The sequence below is a fragment of the Rhinoderma darwinii genome, unplaced genomic scaffold, assembly GCF_050947455.1.
Source record: "Rhinoderma darwinii isolate aRhiDar2 unplaced genomic scaffold, aRhiDar2.hap1 Scaffold_2328, whole genome shotgun sequence".
NCBI classification, from domain to species: Eukaryota; Metazoa; Chordata; class Amphibia; order Anura; family Rhinodermatidae; genus Rhinoderma; species Rhinoderma darwinii.
Genome location: NW_027462632.1, coordinates 36465 through 53386, shown reverse-complemented (window position 1 = coordinate 53386; position 16922 = coordinate 36465). Strand labels below are relative to the sequence as shown.

Here is a 16922-nt window from a genome sequence, read left to right as displayed (position 1 = left end):
TTTGTTATTCTTCCAGGTAACATAGTAACAAATCCAAATTGCTGCTCTCTTTGTAGGCAAGCAAGGGTTTGTTGCAACTGCAATTCTTACTTCTTCTTGGAAATGTAGGGACGACAGTACATTCCATCACATCCATCTAGTGTACACAGGTAGGTCCATTGTGGCGGGCGGGCTGCTTTAATGGCTGTTTGCTGTTCCCCCTACTCCACTCCACTATTTGACTGTGGTGCTGCATCAATCAATCAGTGGCTGGCTCAGGTGCAGCTCTTTAACCTACCTAAAAGGGAGGGCGGAGAGAAGACAAGGAAGGTGAATGAGCTGTTCCAATGTGAAATGCCGGAAACACAGAAACACAGAAGACACACACACACACACACACACACACACACACACACACACACACACACACACACACACACACACACACACACACAACAAGAGGTGGCAATGTATTAATTAATTGCATTTAATAAATGAGCTCATTATCACACATGACTGTACAAATGCATTGTCCAACAGGTGTTGAAATAATGGGATTAAAAGGGGAGATCCCATCAGAAAGACAAAAACAATAGCAAACACAAATAGCACTTTTGGAATCTGATTTTAGTCAACACATAAGGGAAGGGTGCACCGGTCCTGGAAATACTGCAATACCAGGTCAATGCGTGGAGTGGACAGAGCAAGCTCTATTTCCATCTCCCTGTTCTAAAAATCCATTTAATATATGGTCCCCAGATAGGGGACGTATCAGATATTAAACTGATAAGAACAGATACTACACTTGATCTTAGCCAAAAGGCCGAGAAGCGATAACCCGAGCGGCCCTTGCCTTGCCCGAGCCTGTCCCATACTGCTGTTCACCCCTTGCAGCGATTGATTCAGCCTACTCCTAGGCAATTCCATGGGGCCCTGCAGGCTCACACACATTTACAGCTACTAAGCGGGAGGGAGGTGAATAAAGGCCGGAGAGGAAGCTACACAGGATTTGCTTCTTTTGCTTGCACCACAATGCAGTGCTGAAAGAGGAGGAATCTACATAAAAACGCCTTCCTGGCAACGCCCAAATGCCCTCCTGCCATGCAGATAAACACTGGCAGCGGCAGCAAGTGCATGCCCACAGCCACCCCTTGTTCCTTCACACCTTGTATCAGCTGTAATCCAGTCCAGTCCAGTCCAGTGCTGCCTGCTGAGCAGCACTGACCAACACTGCCTGGGCCCAGGCTTTTATCTATCTCTGAGGCAGGCCCCATTATGATGTCAGAAAGCTGGCTCTGGAATCCTGAGGGCTCCACTATGACACGTGCAAAGTTCCGTCTGAACTTTATATAAGACGGTGCGGCTCAGTCAGTCACTCAGTGTTGCCTGAGAGGGCAACACTGCAACAGCCGGCCGCCAGGCTGTCTTTTTTTTGCACATTTATTTGCCTCCAGGAGGCCACAAGAGGGAGACAAGGGACTGCAAAATGGAAAATAGGCATCCACCAACTTTACAGACAACTTCTCTTTGCTCCTACAACCTCCATCCTTGCACAGTTTGTTATTCTTCCAGGTAACATAGTAACAAATCCAAATTGCTGCTCTCTTTGTAGGCAAGCAAGGGTTTGTTGCAACTGCAATTCTTACTTCTTCTTGGAAATGTAGGGACGACAGTACATTCCATCACATCCATCTAGTGTACACAGGTAGGTCCATTGTGGCGGGCGGGCTGCTTTAATGGCTGTTTGCTGTTCCCCCTACTCCACTCCACTATTTGACTGTGGTGCTGCATCAATCAATCAGTGGCTGGCTCAGGTGCAGCTCTTTAACCTACCTAAAAGGGAGGGCGGAGAGAAGACAAGGAAGGTGAATGAGCTGTTCCAATGTGAAATGCCGGAAACACAGAAACACAGAAGACACACACACACACACACACACACACACACACACACACACACACACACACACACACACACACACACACACACACAACAAGAGGTGGCAATGTATTAATTAATTGCATTTAATAAATGAGCTCATTATCACACATGACTGTACAAATGCATTGTCCAACAGGTGTTGAAATAATGGGATTAAAAGGGGAGATCCCATCAGAAAGACAAAAACAATAGCAAACACAAATAGCACTTTTGGAATCTGATTTTAGTCAACACATAAGGGAAGGGTGCACCGGTCCTGGAAATACTGCAATACCAGGTCAATGCGTGGAGTGGACAGAGCAAGCTCTATTTCCATCTCCCTGTTCTAAAAATCCATTTAATATATGGTCCCCAGATAGGGGACGTATCAGATATTAAACTGATAAGAACAGATACTACACTTGATCTTAGCCAAAAGGCCGAGAAGCGATAACCCGAGCGGCCCTTGCCTTGCCCGAGCCTGTCCCATACTGCTGTTCACCCCTTGCAGCGATTGATTCAGCCTACTCCTAGGCAATTCCATGGGGCCCTGCAGGCTCACACACATTTACAGCTACTAAGCGGGAGGGAGGTGAATAAAGGCCGGAGAGGAAGCTACACAGGATTTGCTTCTTTTGCTTGCACCACAATGCAGTGCTGAAAGAGGAGGAATCTACATAAAAACGCCTTCCTGGCAACGCCCAAATGCCCTCCTGCCATGCAGATAAACACTGGCAGCGGCAGCAAGTGCATGCCCACAGCCACCCCCTTGTTCCTTCACACCTTGTATCAGCTGTAATCCAGTCCAGTCCAGTCCAGTGCTGCCTGCTGAGCAGCACTGACCAACACTGCCTGGGCCCAGCTTTTATCTATCTCTGAGGCAGGCCCCATTATGATGTCAGAAAGCTGGCTCTGGAATCCTGAGGGCTCCACTATGACACGTGCAAAGTTCCGTCTGAACTTTATATAAGACGGTGCGGCTCAGTCAGTCACTCAGTGTTGCCTGAGAGGGCAACACTGCAACAGCCGGCCGCCAGGCTGTCTTTTTTTTGCACATTTATTTGCCTCCAGGAGGCCACAAGAGGGAGACAAGGGACTGCAAAATGGAAAATAGGCATCCACCAACTTTACAGACAACTTCTCTTTGCTCCTACAACCTCCATCCTTGCACAGTTTGTTATTCTTCCAGGTAACATAGTAACAAATCCAAATTGCTGCTCTCTTTGTAGGCAAGCAAGGGTTTGTTGCAACTGCAATTCTTACTTCTTCTTGGAAATGTAGGGACGACAGTACATTCCATCACATCCATCTAGTGTACACAGGTAGGTCCATTGTGGCGGGCGGGCTGCTTTAATGGCTGTTTGCTGTTCCCCCTACTCCACTCCACTATTTGACTGTGGTGCTGCATCAATCAATCAGTGGCTGGCTCAGGTGCAGCTCTTTAACCTACCTAAAAGGGAGGGCGGAGAGAAGACAAGGAAGGTGAATGAGCTGTTCCAATGTGAAATGCCGGAAACACAGAAACACAGAAGACACACACACACACACACACACACACACACACACACACACACACACACACACACACACACACACACACACACAACAAGAGGTGGCAATGTATTAATTAATTGCATTTAATAAATGAGCTCATTATCACACATGACTGTACAAATGCATTGTCCAACAGGTGTTGAAATAATGGGATTAAAAGGGGAGATCCCATCAGAAAGACAAAAACAATAGCAAACACAAATAGCACTTTTGGAATCTGATTTTAGTCAACACATAAGGGAAGGGTGCACCGGTCCTGGAAATACTGCAATACCAGGTCAATGCGTGGAGTGGACAGAGCAAGCTCTATTTCCATCTCCCTGTTCTAAAAATCCATTTAATATATGGTCCCCAGATAGGGGACGTATCAGATATTAAACTGATAAGAACAGATACTACACTTGATCTTAGCCAAAAGGCCGAGAAGCGATAACCCGAGCGGCCCTTGCCTTGCCCGAGCCTGTCCCATACTGCTGTTCACCCCTTGCAGCGATTGATTCAGCCTACTCCTAGGCAATTCCATGGGGCCCTGCAGGCTCACACACATTTACAGCTACTAAGCGGGAGGGAGGTGAATAAAGGCCGGAGAGGAAGCTACACAGGATTTGCTTCTTTTGCTTGCACCACAATGCAGTGCTGAAAGAGGAGGAATCTACATAAAAACGCCTTCCTGGCAACGCCCAAATGCCCTCCTGCCATGCAGATAAACACTGGCAGCGGCAGCAAGTGCATGCCCACAGCCACCCCTTGTTCCTTCACACCTTGTATCAGCTGTAATCCAGTCCAGTCCAGTCCAGTGCTGCCTGCTGAGCAGCACTGACCAACACTGCCTGGGCCCAGGCTTTTATCTATCTCTGAGGCAGGCCCCATTATGATGTCAGAAAGCTGGCTCTGGAATCCTGAGGGCTCCACTATGACACGTGCAAAGTTCCGTCTGAACTTTATATAAGACGGTGCGGCTCAGTCAGTCACTCAGTGTTGCCTGAGAGGGCAACACTGCAACAGCCGGCCGCCAGGCTGTCTTTTTTTTGCACATTTATTTGCCTCCAGGAGGCCACAAGAGGGAGACAAGGGACTGCAAAATGGAAAATAGGCATCCACCAACTTTACAGACAACTTCTCTTTGCTCCTACAACCTCCATCCTTGCACAGTTTGTTATTCTTCCAGGTAACATAGTAACAAATCCAAATTGCTGCTCTCTTTGTAGGCAAGCAAGGGTTTGTTGCAACTGCAATTCTTACTTCTTCTTGGAAATGTAGGGACGACAGTACATTCCATCACATCCATCTAGTGTACACAGGTAGGTCCATTGTGGCGGGCGGGCTGCTTTAATGGCTGTTTGCTGTTCCCCCTACTCCACTCCACTATTTGACTGTGGTGCTGCATCAATCAATCAGTGGCTGGCTCAGGTGCAGCTCTTTAACCTACCTAAAAGGGAGGGCGGAGAGAAGACAAGGAAGGTGAATGAGCTGTTCCAATGTGAAATGCCGGAAACACAGAAACACAGAAGACACACACACACACACACACACACACACACACACACACACACACACACACACACACACACACACACACACACAACAAGAGGTGGCAATGTATTAATTAATTGCATTTAATAAATGAGCTCATTATCACACATGACTGTACAAATGCATTGTCCAACAGGTGTTGAAATAATGGGATTAAAAGGGGAGATCCCATCAGAAAGACAAAAACAATAGCAAACACAAATAGCACTTTTGGAATCTGATTTTAGTCAACACATAAGGGAAGGGTGCACCGGTCCTGGAAATACTGCAATACCAGGTCAATGCGTGGAGTGGACAGAGCAAGCTCTATTTCCATCTCCCTGTTCTAAAAATCCATTTAATATATGGTCCCCAGATAGGGGACGTATCAGATATTAAACTGATAAGAACAGATACTACACTTGATCTTAGCCAAAAGGCCGAGAAGCGATAACCCGAGCGGCCCTTGCCTTGCCCGAGCCTGTCCCATACTGCTGTTCACCCCTTGCAGCGATTGATTCAGCCTACTCCTAGGCAATTCCATGGGGCCCTGCAGGCTCACACACATTTACAGCTACTAAGCGGGAGGGAGGTGAATAAAGGCCGGAGAGGAAGCTACACAGGATTTGCTTCTTTTGCTTGCACCACAATGCAGTGCTGAAAGAGGAGGAATCTACATAAAAACGCCTTCCCAAATGCCCTCCTGCCATGCAGATAAACACTGGCAGCGGCAGCAAGTGCATGCCCACAGCCACCCCTTGTTCCTTCACACCTTGTATCAGCTGTAATCCAGTCCAGTCCAGTCCAGTGCTGCCTGCTGAGCAGCACTGACCAACACTGCCTGGGCCCAGGCTTTTATCTATCTCTGAGGCAGGCCCCATTATGATGTCAGAAAGCTGGCTCTGGAATCCTGAGGGCTCCACTATGACACGTGCAAAGTTCCGTCTGAACTTTATATAAGACGGTGCGGCTCAGTCAGTCACTCAGTGTTGCCTGAGAGGGCAACACTGCAACAGCCGGCCGCCAGGCTGTCTTTTTTTTGCACATTTATTTGCCTCCAGGAGGCCACAAGAGGGAGACAAGGGACTGCAAAATGGAAAATAGGCATCCACCAACTTTACAGACAACTTCTCTTTGCTCCTACAACCTCCATCCTTGCACAGTTTGTTATTCTTCCAGGTAACATAGTAACAAATCCAAATTGCTGCTCTCTTTGTAGGCAAGCAAGGGTTTGTTGCAACTGCAATTCTTACTTCTTCTTGGAAATGTAGGGACGACAGTACATTCCATCACATCCATCTAGTGTACACAGGTAGGTCCATTGTGGCGGGCGGGCTGCTTTAATGGCTGTTTGCTGTTCCCCCTACTCCACTCCACTATTTGACTGTGGTGCTGCATCAATCAATCAGTGGCTGGCTCAGGTGCAGCTCTTTAACCTACCTAAAAGGGAGGGCGGAGAGAAGACAAGGAAGGTGAATGAGCTGTTCCAATGTGAAATGCCGGAAACACAGAAACACAGAAGACACACACACACACACACACACACACACACACACACACACACACACACACACACACACACACACACACACACACACACACAACAAGAGGTGGCAATGTATTAATTAATTGCATTTAATAAATGAGCTCATTATCACACATGACTGTACAAATGCATTGTCCAACAGGTGTTGAAATAATGGGATTAAAAGGGGAGATCCCATCAGAAAGACAAAAACAATAGCAAACACAAATAGCACTTTTGGAATCTGATTTTAGTCAACACATAAGGGAAGGGTGCACCGGTCCTGGAAATACTGCAATACCAGGTCAATGCGTGGAGTGGACAGAGCAAGCTCTATTTCCATCTCCCTGTTCTAAAAATCCATTTAATATATGGTCCCCAGATAGGGGACGTATCAGATATTAAACTGATAAGAACAGATACTACACTTGATCTTAGCCAAAAGGCCGAGAAGCGATAACCCGAGCGGCCCTTGCCTTGCCCGAGCCTGTCCCATACTGCTGTTCACCCCTTGCAGCGATTGATTCAGCCTACTCCTAGGCAATTCCATGGGGCCCTGCAGGCTCACACACATTTACAGCTACTAAGCGGGAGGGAGGTGAATAAAGGCCGGAGAGGAAGCTACACAGGATTTGCTTCTTTTGCTTGCACCACAATGCAGTGCTGAAAGAGGAGGAATCTACATAAAAACGCCTTCCTGGCAACGCCCAAATGCCCTCCTGCCATGCAGATAAACACTGGCAGCGGCAGCAAGTGCATGCCCACAGCCACCCCTTGTTCCTTCACACCTTGTATCAGCTGTAATCCAGTCCAGTCCAGTCCAGTGCTGCCTGCTGAGCAGCACTGACCAACACTGCCTGGGCCCAGGCTTTTATCTATCTCTGAGGCAGGCCCCATTATGATGTCAGAAAGCTGGCTCTGGAATCCTGAGGGCTCCACTATGACACGTGCAAAGTTCCGTCTGAACTTTATATAAGACGGTGCGGCTCAGTCAGTCACTCAGTGTTGCCTGAGAGGGCAACACTGCAACAGCCGGCCGCCAGGCTGTCTTTTTTTTGCACATTTATTTGCCTCCAGGAGGCCACAAGAGGGAGACAAGGGACTGCAAAATGGAAAATAGGCATCCACCAACTTTACAGACAACTTCTCTTTGCTCCTACAACCTCCATCCTTGCACAGTTTGTTATTCTTCCAGGTAACATAGTAACAAATCCAAATTGCTGCTCTCTTTGTAGGCAAGCAAGGGTTTGTTGCAACTGCAATTCTTACTTCTTCTTGGAAATGTAGGGACGACAGTACATTCCATCACATCCATCTAGTGTACACAGGTAGGTCCATTGTGGCGGGCGGGCTGCTTTAATGGCTGTTTGCTGTTCCCCCTACTCCACTCCACTATTTGACTGTGGTGCTGCATCAATCAATCAGTGGCTGGCTCAGGTGCAGCTCTTTAACCTACCTAAAAGGGAGGGCGGAGAGAAGACAAGGAAGGTGAATGAGCTGTTCCAATGTGAAATGCCGGAAACACAGAAACACAGAAGACACACACACACACACACACACACACACACACACACACACACACACACACACACACACACACACACACACACACAACAAGAGGTGGCAATGTATTAATTAATTGCATTTAATAAATGAGCTCATTATCACACATGACTGTACAAATGCATTGTCCAACAGGTGTTGAAATAATGGGATTAAAAGGGGAGATCCCATCAGAAAGACAAAAACAATAGCAAACACAAATAGCACTTTTGGAATCTGATTTTAGTCAACACATAAGGGAAGGGTGCACCGGTCCTGGAAATACTGCAATACCAGGTCAATGCGTGGAGTGGACAGAGCAAGCTCTATTTCCATCTCCCTGTTCTAAAAATCCATTTAATATATGGTCCCCAGATAGGGGACGTATCAGATATTAAACTGATAAGAACAGATACTACACTTGATCTTAGCCAAAAGGCCGAGAAGCGATAACCCGAGCGGCCCTTGCCTTGCCCGAGCCTGTCCCATACTGCTGTTCACCCCTTGCAGCGATTGATTCAGCCTACTCCTAGGCAATTCCATGGGGCCCTGCAGGCTCACACACATTTACAGCTACTAAGCGGGAGGGAGGTGAATAAAGGCCGGAGAGGAAGCTAATTTGCTTCTTTTGCTTGCACCACAATGCAGTGCTGAAAGAGGAGGAATCTACATAAAAACGCCTTCCTGGCAACGCCCAAATGCCCTCCTGCCATGCAGATAAACACTGGCAGCGGCAGCAAGTGCATGCCCACAGCCACCCCTTGTTCCTTCACACCTTGTATCAGCTGTAATCCAGTCCAGTCCAGTCCAGTGCTGCCTGCTGAGCAGCACTGACCAACACTGCCTGGGCCCAGGCTTTTATCTATCTCTGAGGCAGGCCCCATTATGATGTCAGAAAGCTGGCTCTGGAATCCTGAGGGCTCCACTATGACACGTGCAAAGTTCCGTCTGAACTTTATATAAGACGGTGCGGCTCAGTCAGTCACTCAGTGTTGCCTGAGAGGGCAACACTGCAACAGCCGGCCGCCAGGCTGTCTTTTTTTTGCACATTTATTTGCCTCCAGGAGGCCACAAGAGGGAGACAAGGGACTGCAAAATGGAAAATAGGCATCCACCAACTTTACAGACAACTTCTCTTTGCTCCTACAACCTCCATCCTTGCACAGTTTGTTATTCTTCCAGGTAACATAGTAACAAATCCAAATTGCTGCTCTCTTTGTAGGCAAGCAAGGGTTTGTTGCAACTGCAATTCTTACTTCTTCTTGGAAATGTAGGGACGACAGTACATTCCATCACATCCATCTAGTGTACACAGGTAGGTCCATTGTGGCGGGCGGGCTGCTTTAATGGCTGTTTGCTGTTCCCCCTACTCCACTCCACTATTTGACTGTGGTGCTGCATCAATCAATCAGTGGCTGGCTCAGGTGCAGCTCTTTAACCTACCTAAAAGGGAGGGCGGAGAGAAGACAAGGAAGGTGAATGAGCTGTTCCAATGTGAAATGCCGGAAACACAGAAACACAGAAGACACACACACACACACACACACACACACACACACACACACACACACACACACACACACACACACACACACACACACACAACAAGAGGTGGCAATGTATTAATTAATTGCATTTAATAAATGAGCTCATTATCACACATGACTGTACAAATGCATTGTCCAACAGGTGTTGAAATAATGGGATTAAAAGGGGAGATCCCATCAGAAAGACAAAAACAATAGCAAACACAAATAGCACTTTTGGAATCTGATTTTAGTCAACACATAAGGGAAGGGTGCACCGGTCCTGGAAATACTGCAATACCAGGTCAATGCGTGGAGTGGACAGAGCAAGCTCTATTTCCATCTCCCTGTTCTAAAAATCCATTTAATATATGGTCCCCAGATAGGGGACGTATCAGATATTAAACTGATAAGAACAGATACTACACTTGATCTTAGCCAAAAGGCCGAGAAGCGATAACCCGAGCGGCCCTTGCCTTGCCCGAGCCTGTCCCATACTGCTGTTCACCCCTTGCAGCGATTGATTCAGCCTACTCCTAGGCAATTCCATGGGGCCCTGCAGGCTCACACACATTTACAGCTACTAAGCGGGAGGGAGGTGAATAAAGGCCGGAGAGGAAGCTACACAGGATTTGCTTCTTTTGCTTGCACCACAATGCAGTGCTGAAAGAGGAGGAATCTACATAAAAACGCCTTCCTGGCAACGCCCAAATGCCCTCCTGCCATGCAGATAAACACTGGCAGCGGCAGCAAGTGCATGCCCACAGCCACCCCTTGTTCCTTCACACCTTGTATCAGCTGTAATCCAGTCCAGTCCAGTCCAGTGCTGCCTGCTGAGCAGCACTGACCAACACTGCCTGGGCCCAGGCTTTTATCTATCTCTGAGGCAGGCCCCATTATGATGTCAGAAAGCTGGCTCTGGAATCCTGAGGGCTCCACTATGACACGTGCAAAGTTCCGTCTGAACTTTATATAAGACGGTGCGGCTCAGTCAGTCACTCAGTGTTGCCTGAGAGGGCAACACTGCAACAGCCGGCCGCCAGGCTGTCTTTTTTTTGCACATTTATTTGCCTCCAGGAGGCCACAAGAGGGAGACAAGGGACTGCAAAATGGAAAATAGGCATCCACCAACTTTACAGACAACTTCTCTTTGCTCCTACAACCTCCATCCTTGCACAGTTTGTTATTCTTCCAGGTAACATAGTAACAAATCCAAATTGCTGCTCTCTTTGTAGGCAAGCAAGGGTTTGTTGCAACTGCAATTCTTACTTCTTCTTGGAAATGTAGGGACGACAGTACATTCCATCACATCCATCTAGTGTACACAGGTAGGTCCATTGTGGCGGGCGGGCTGCTTTAATGGCTGTTTGCTGTTCCCCCTACTCCACTCCACTATTTGACTGTGGTGCTGCATCAATCAATCAGTGGCTGGCTCAGGTGCAGCTCTTTAACCTACCTAAAAGGGAGGGCGGAGAGAAGACAAGGAAGGTGAATGAGCTGTTCCAATGTGAAATGCCGGAAACACAGAAACACAGAAGACACACACACACACACACACACACACACACACACACACACACACACACACACACACACACACACACACACACACACACAACAAGAGGTGGCAATGTATTAATTAATTGCATTTAATAAATGAGCTCATTATCACACATGACTGTACAAATGCATTGTCCAACAGGTGTTGAAATAATGGGATTAAAAGGGGAGATCCCATCAGAAAGACAAAAACAATAGCAAACACAAATAGCACTTTTGGAATCTGATTTTAGTCAACACATAAGGGAAGGGTGCACCGGTCCTGGAAATACTGCAATACCAGGTCAATGCGTGGAGTGGACAGAGCAAGCTCTATTTCCATCTCCCTGTTCTAAAAATCCATTTAATATATGGTCCCCAGATAGGGGACGTATCAGATATTAAACTGATAAGAACAGATACTACACTTGATCTTAGCCAAAAGGCCGAGAAGCGATAACCCGAGCGGCCCTTGCCTTGCCCGAGCCTGTCCCATACTGCTGTTCACCCCTTGCAGCGATTGATTCAGCCTACTCCTAGGCAATTCCATGGGGCCCTGCAGGCTCACACACATTTACAGCTACTAAGCGGGAGGGAGGTGAATAAAGGCCGGAGAGGAAGCTACACAGGATTTGCTTCTTTTGCTTGCACCACAATGCAGTGCTGAAAGAGGAGGAATCTACATAAAAACGCCTTCCTGGCAACGCCCAAATGCCCTCCTGCCATGCAGATAAACACTGGCAGCGGCAGCAAGTGCATGCCCACAGCCACCCCTTGTTCCTTCACACCTTGTATCAGCTGTAATCCAGTCCAGTCCAGTCCAGTGCTGCCTGCTGAGCAGCACTGACCAACACTGCCTGGGCCCAGGCTTTTATCTATCTCTGAGGCAGGCCCCATTATGATGTCAGAAAGCTGGCTCTGGAATCCTGAGGGCTCCACTATGACACGTGCAAAGTTCCGTCTGAACTTTATATAAGACGGTGCGGCTCAGTCAGTCACTCAGTGTTGCCTGAGAGGGCAACACTGCAACAGCCGGCCGCCAGGCTGTCTTTTTTTTGCACATTTATTTGCCTCCAGGAGGCCACAAGAGGGAGACAAGGGACTGCAAAATGGAAAATAGGCATCCACCAACTTTACAGACAACTTCTCTTTGCTCCTACAACCTCCATCCTTGCACAGTTTGTTATTCTTCCAGGTAACATAGTAACAAATCCAAATTGCTGCTCTCTTTGTAGGCAAGCAAGGGTTTGTTGCAACTGCAATTCTTACTTCTTCTTGGAAATGTAGGGACGACAGTACATTCCATCACATCCATCTAGTGTACACAGGTAGGTCCATTGTGGCGGGCGGGCTGCTTTAATGGCTGTTTGCTGTTCCCCCTACTCCACTCCACTATTTGACTGTGGTGCTGCATCAATCAATCAGTGGCTGGCTCAGGTGCAGCTCTTTAACCTACCTAAAAGGGAGGGCGGAGAGAAGACAAGGAAGGTGAATGAGCTGTTCCAATGTGAAATGCCGGAAACACAGAAACACAGAAGACACACACACACACACACACACACACACACACACACACACACACACACACACACACACACACACACACACACACACACACACAACAAGAGGTGGCAATGTATTAATTAATTGCATTTAATAAATGAGCTCATTATCACACATGACTGTACAAATGCATTGTCCAACAGGTGTTGAAATAATGGGATTAAAAGGGGAGATCCCATCAGAAAGACAAAAACAATAGCAAACACAAATAGCACTTTTGGAATCTGATTTTAGTCAACACATAAGGGAAGGGTGCACCGGTCCTGGAAATACTGCAATACCAGGTCAATGCGTGGAGTGGACAGAGCAAGCTCTATTTCCATCTCCCTGTTCTAAAAATCCATTTAATATATGGTCCCCAGATAGGGGACGTATCAGATATTAAACTGATAAGAACAGATACTACACTTGATCTTAGCCAAAAGGCCGAGAAGCGATAACCCGAGCGGCCCTTGCCTTGCCCGAGCCTGTCCCATACTGCTGTTCACCCCTTGCAGCGATTGATTCAGCCTACTCCTAGGCAATTCCATGGGGCCCTGCAGGCTCACACACATTTACAGCTACTAAGCGGGAGGGAGGTGAATAAAGGCCGGAGAGGAAGCTACACAGGATTTGCTTCTTTTGCTTGCACCACAATGCAGTGCTGAAAGAGGAGGAATCTACATAAAAACGCCTTCCTGGCAACGCCCAAATGCCCTCCTGCCATGCAGATAAACACTGGCAGCGGCAGCAAGTGCATGCCCACAGCCACCCCTTGTTCCTTCACACCTTGTATCAGCTGTAATCCAGTCCAGTCCAGTCCAGTGCTGCCTGCTGAGCAGCACTGACCAACACTGCCTGGGCCCAGGCTTTTATCTATCTCTGAGGCAGGCCCCATTATGATGTCAGAAAGCTGGCTCTGGAATCCTGAGGGCTCCACTATGACACGTGCAAAGTTCCGTCTGAACTTTATATAAGACGGTGCGGCTCAGTCAGTCACTCAGTGTTGCCTGAGAGGGCAACACTGCAACAGCCGGCCGCCAGGCTGTCTTTTTTTTGCACATTTATTTGCCTCCAGGAGGCCACAAGAGGGAGACAAGGGACTGCAAAATGGAAAATAGGCATCCACCAACTTTACAGACAACTTCTCTTTGCTCCTACAACCTCCATCCTTGCACAGTTTGTTATTCTTCCAGGTAACATAGTAACAAATCCAAATTGCTGCTCTCTTTGTAGGCAAGCAAGGGTTTGTTGCAACTGCAATTCTTACTTCTTCTTGGAAATGTAGGGACGACAGTACATTCCATCACATCCATCTAGTGTACACAGGTAGGTCCATTGTGGCGGGCGGGCTGCTTTAATGGCTGTTTGCTGTTCCCCCTACTCCACTCCACTATTTGACTGTGGTGCTGCATCAATCAATCAGTGGCTGGCTCAGGTGCAGCTCTTTAACCTACCTAAAAGGGAGGGCGGAGAGAAGACAAGGAAGGTGAATGAGCTGTTCCAATGTGAAATGCCGGAAACACAGAAACACAGAAGACACACACACACACACACACACACACACACACACACACACACACACACACACACACACACACACACACACACACAACAAGAGGTGGCAATGTATTAATTAATTGCATTTAATAAATGAGCTCATTATCACACATGACTGTACAAATGCATTGTCCAACAGGTGTTGAAATAATGGGATTAAAAGGGGAGATCCCATCAGAAAGACAAAAACAATAGCAAACACAAATAGCACTTTTGGAATCTGATTTTAGTCAACACATAAGGGAAGGGTGCACCGGTCCTGGAAATACTGCAATACCAGGTCAATGCGTGGAGTGGACAGAGCAAGCTCTATTTCCATCTCCCTGTTCTAAAAATCCATTTAATATATGGTCCCCAGATAGGGGACGTATCAGATATTAAACTGATAAGAACAGATACTACACTTGATCTTAGCCAAAAGGCCGAGAAGCGATAACCCGAGCGGCCCTTGCCTTGCCCGAGCCTGTCCCATACTGCTGTTCACACCCTTGCAGCGATTGATTCAGCCTACTCCTAGGCAATTCCATGGGGCCCTGCAGGCTCACACACATTTACAGCTACTAAGCGGGAGGGAGGTGAATAAAGGCCGGAGAGGAAGCTACACAGGATTTGCTTCTTTTGCTTGCACCACAATGCAGTGCTGAAAGAGGAGGAATCTACATAAAAACGCCTTCCTGGCAACGCCCAAATGCCCTCCTGCCATGCAGATAAACACTGGCAGCGGCAGCAAGTGCATGCCCACAGCCACCCCTTGTTCCTTCACACGTATCAGCTGTAATCCAGTCCAGTCCAGTCCAGTGCTGCCTGCTGAGCAGCACTGACCAACACTGCCTGGGCCCAGGCTTTTATCTATCTCTGAGGCAGGCCCCATTATGATGTCAGAAAGCTGGCTCTGGAATCCTGAGGGCTCCACTATGACACGTGCAAAGTTCCGTCTGAACTTTATATAAGACGGTGCGGCTCAGTCAGTCACTCAGTGTTGCCTGAGAGGGCAACACTGCAACAGCCGGCCGCCAGGCTGTCTTTTTTTTGCACATTTATTTGCCTCCAGGAGGCCACAAGAGGGAGACAAGGGACTGCAAAATGGAAAATAGGCATCCACCAACTTTACAGACAACTTCTCTTTGCTCCTACAACCTCCATCCTTGCACAGTTTGTTATTCTTCCAGGTAACATAGTAACAAATCCAAATTGCTGCTCTCTTTGTAGGCAAGCAAGGGTTTGTTGCAACTGCAATTCTTACTTCTTCTTGGAAATGTAGGGACGACAGTACATTCCATCACATCCATCTAGTGTACACAGGTAGGTCCATTGTGGCGGGCGGGCTGCTTTAATGGCTGTTTGCTGTTCCCCCTACTCCACTCCACTATTTGACTGTGGTGCTGCATCAATCAATCAGTGGCTGGCTCAGGTGCAGCTCTTTAACCTACCTAAAAGGGAGGGCGGAGAGAAGACAAGGAAGGTGAATGAGCTGTTCCAATGTGAAATGCCGGAAACACAGAAACACAGAAGACACACACACACACACACACACACACACACACACACACACACACACACACACACACACACACACACACACACACAACAAGAGGTGGCAATGTATTAATTAATTGCATTTAATAAATGAGCTCATTATCACACATGACTGTACAAATGCATTGTCCAACAGGTGTTGAAATAATGGGATTAAAAGGGGAGATCCCATCAGAAAGACAAAAACAATAGCAAACACAAATAGCACTTTTGGAATCTGATTTTAGTCAACACATAAGGGAAGGGTGCACCGGTCCTGGAAATACTGCAATACCAGGTCAATGCGTGGAGTGGACAGAGCAAGCTCTATTTCCATCTCCCTGTTCTAAAAATCCATTTAATATATGGTCCCCAGATAGGGGACGTATCAGATATTAAACTGATAAGAACAGATACTACACTTGATCTTAGCCAAAAGGCCGAGAAGCGATAACCCGAGCGGCCCTTGCCTTGCCCGAGCCTGTCCCATACTGCTGTTCACCCCTTGCAGCGATTGATTCAGCCTACTCCTAGGCAATTCCATGGGGCCCTGCAGGCTCACACACATTTACAGCTACTAAGCGGGAGGGAGGTGAATAAAGGCCGGAGAGGAAGCTACACAGGATTTGCTTCTTTTGCTTGCACCACAATGCAGTGCTGAAAGAGGAGGAATCTACATAAAAACGCCTTCCTGGCAACGCCCAAATGCCCTCCTGCCATGCAGATAAACACTGGCAGCGGCAGCAAGTGCATGCCCACAGCCACCCCTTGTTCCTTCACACCTTGTATCAGCTGTAATCCAGTCCAGTCCAGTCCAGTGCTGCCTGCTGAGCAGCACTGACCAACACTGCCTGGGCCCAGGCTTTTATCTATCTCTGAGGCAGGCCCCATTATGATGTCAGAAAGCTGGCTCTGGAATCCTGAGGGCTCCACTATGACACGTGCAAAGTTCCGTCTGAACTTTATATAAGACGGTGCGGCTCAGTCAGTCACTCAGTGTTGCCTGAGAGGGCAACACTGCAACAGCCGGCCGCCAGGCTGTCTTTTTTTTGCACATTTATTTGCCTCCAGGAGGCCACAAGAGGGAGACAAGGGACTGCAAAATGGAAAATAGGCATCCACCAACTTTACAGACAACTTCTCTTTGCTCCTACAACCTCCATCCTTGCACAGTTTGTTATTCTTCCAGGTAACATAGTAACAAATCCAA

General features: G+C 47.7%; 11 non-coding genes across 11 annotated transcripts; all 11 read right to left on the bottom strand.

Moving 5' to 3' along the window:
• Window positions 1–623: 623 nt before the first annotated feature.
• LOC142702494 (U2 spliceosomal RNA) lies at window positions 624–814 on the bottom strand. Its single transcript, XR_012867157.1, has one exon. It is a non-coding gene; the product is annotated as a U2 spliceosomal RNA (small nuclear RNA).
• Window positions 815–2158: 1344 nt separating this feature from the next.
• Window positions 2159–2349, bottom strand: LOC142702493 (U2 spliceosomal RNA). The gene has a single exon (XR_012867156.1). It is a non-coding gene; the product is annotated as a U2 spliceosomal RNA (small nuclear RNA).
• A 1342-nt stretch (window positions 2350–3691) lies between these two features.
• On the bottom strand, window positions 3692–3882 carry LOC142702491 (U2 spliceosomal RNA). The gene has a single exon (XR_012867155.1). It is a non-coding gene; the product is annotated as a U2 spliceosomal RNA (small nuclear RNA).
• A 1342-nt stretch (window positions 3883–5224) lies between these two features.
• Window positions 5225–5415, bottom strand: LOC142702490 (U2 spliceosomal RNA). The gene has a single exon (XR_012867154.1). It is a non-coding gene; the product is annotated as a U2 spliceosomal RNA (small nuclear RNA).
• Window positions 5416–6755: 1340 nt separating this feature from the next.
• Window positions 6756–6946, bottom strand: LOC142702489 (U2 spliceosomal RNA). The gene has a single exon (XR_012867153.1). It is a non-coding gene; the product is annotated as a U2 spliceosomal RNA (small nuclear RNA).
• Window positions 6947–8290: 1344 nt separating this feature from the next.
• LOC142702488 (U2 spliceosomal RNA) lies at window positions 8291–8481 on the bottom strand. Its single transcript, XR_012867152.1, has one exon. It is a non-coding gene; the product is annotated as a U2 spliceosomal RNA (small nuclear RNA).
• Window positions 8482–9823: 1342 nt separating this feature from the next.
• LOC142702487 (U2 spliceosomal RNA) lies at window positions 9824–10014 on the bottom strand. Its single transcript, XR_012867151.1, has one exon. It is a non-coding gene; the product is annotated as a U2 spliceosomal RNA (small nuclear RNA).
• Window positions 10015–11362: 1348 nt separating this feature from the next.
• LOC142702486 (U2 spliceosomal RNA) lies at window positions 11363–11553 on the bottom strand. Its single transcript, XR_012867150.1, has one exon. It is a non-coding gene; the product is annotated as a U2 spliceosomal RNA (small nuclear RNA).
• Window positions 11554–12905: 1352 nt separating this feature from the next.
• Window positions 12906–13096, bottom strand: LOC142702485 (U2 spliceosomal RNA). Its single transcript, XR_012867149.1, has one exon. It is a non-coding gene; the product is annotated as a U2 spliceosomal RNA (small nuclear RNA).
• Window positions 13097–14440: 1344 nt separating this feature from the next.
• On the bottom strand, window positions 14441–14631 carry LOC142702484 (U2 spliceosomal RNA). Its single transcript, XR_012867148.1, has one exon. It is a non-coding gene; the product is annotated as a U2 spliceosomal RNA (small nuclear RNA).
• A 1342-nt stretch (window positions 14632–15973) lies between these two features.
• On the bottom strand, window positions 15974–16164 carry LOC142702482 (U2 spliceosomal RNA). Its single transcript, XR_012867146.1, has one exon. It is a non-coding gene; the product is annotated as a U2 spliceosomal RNA (small nuclear RNA).
• Window positions 16165–16922: the final 758 nt, after the last annotated feature.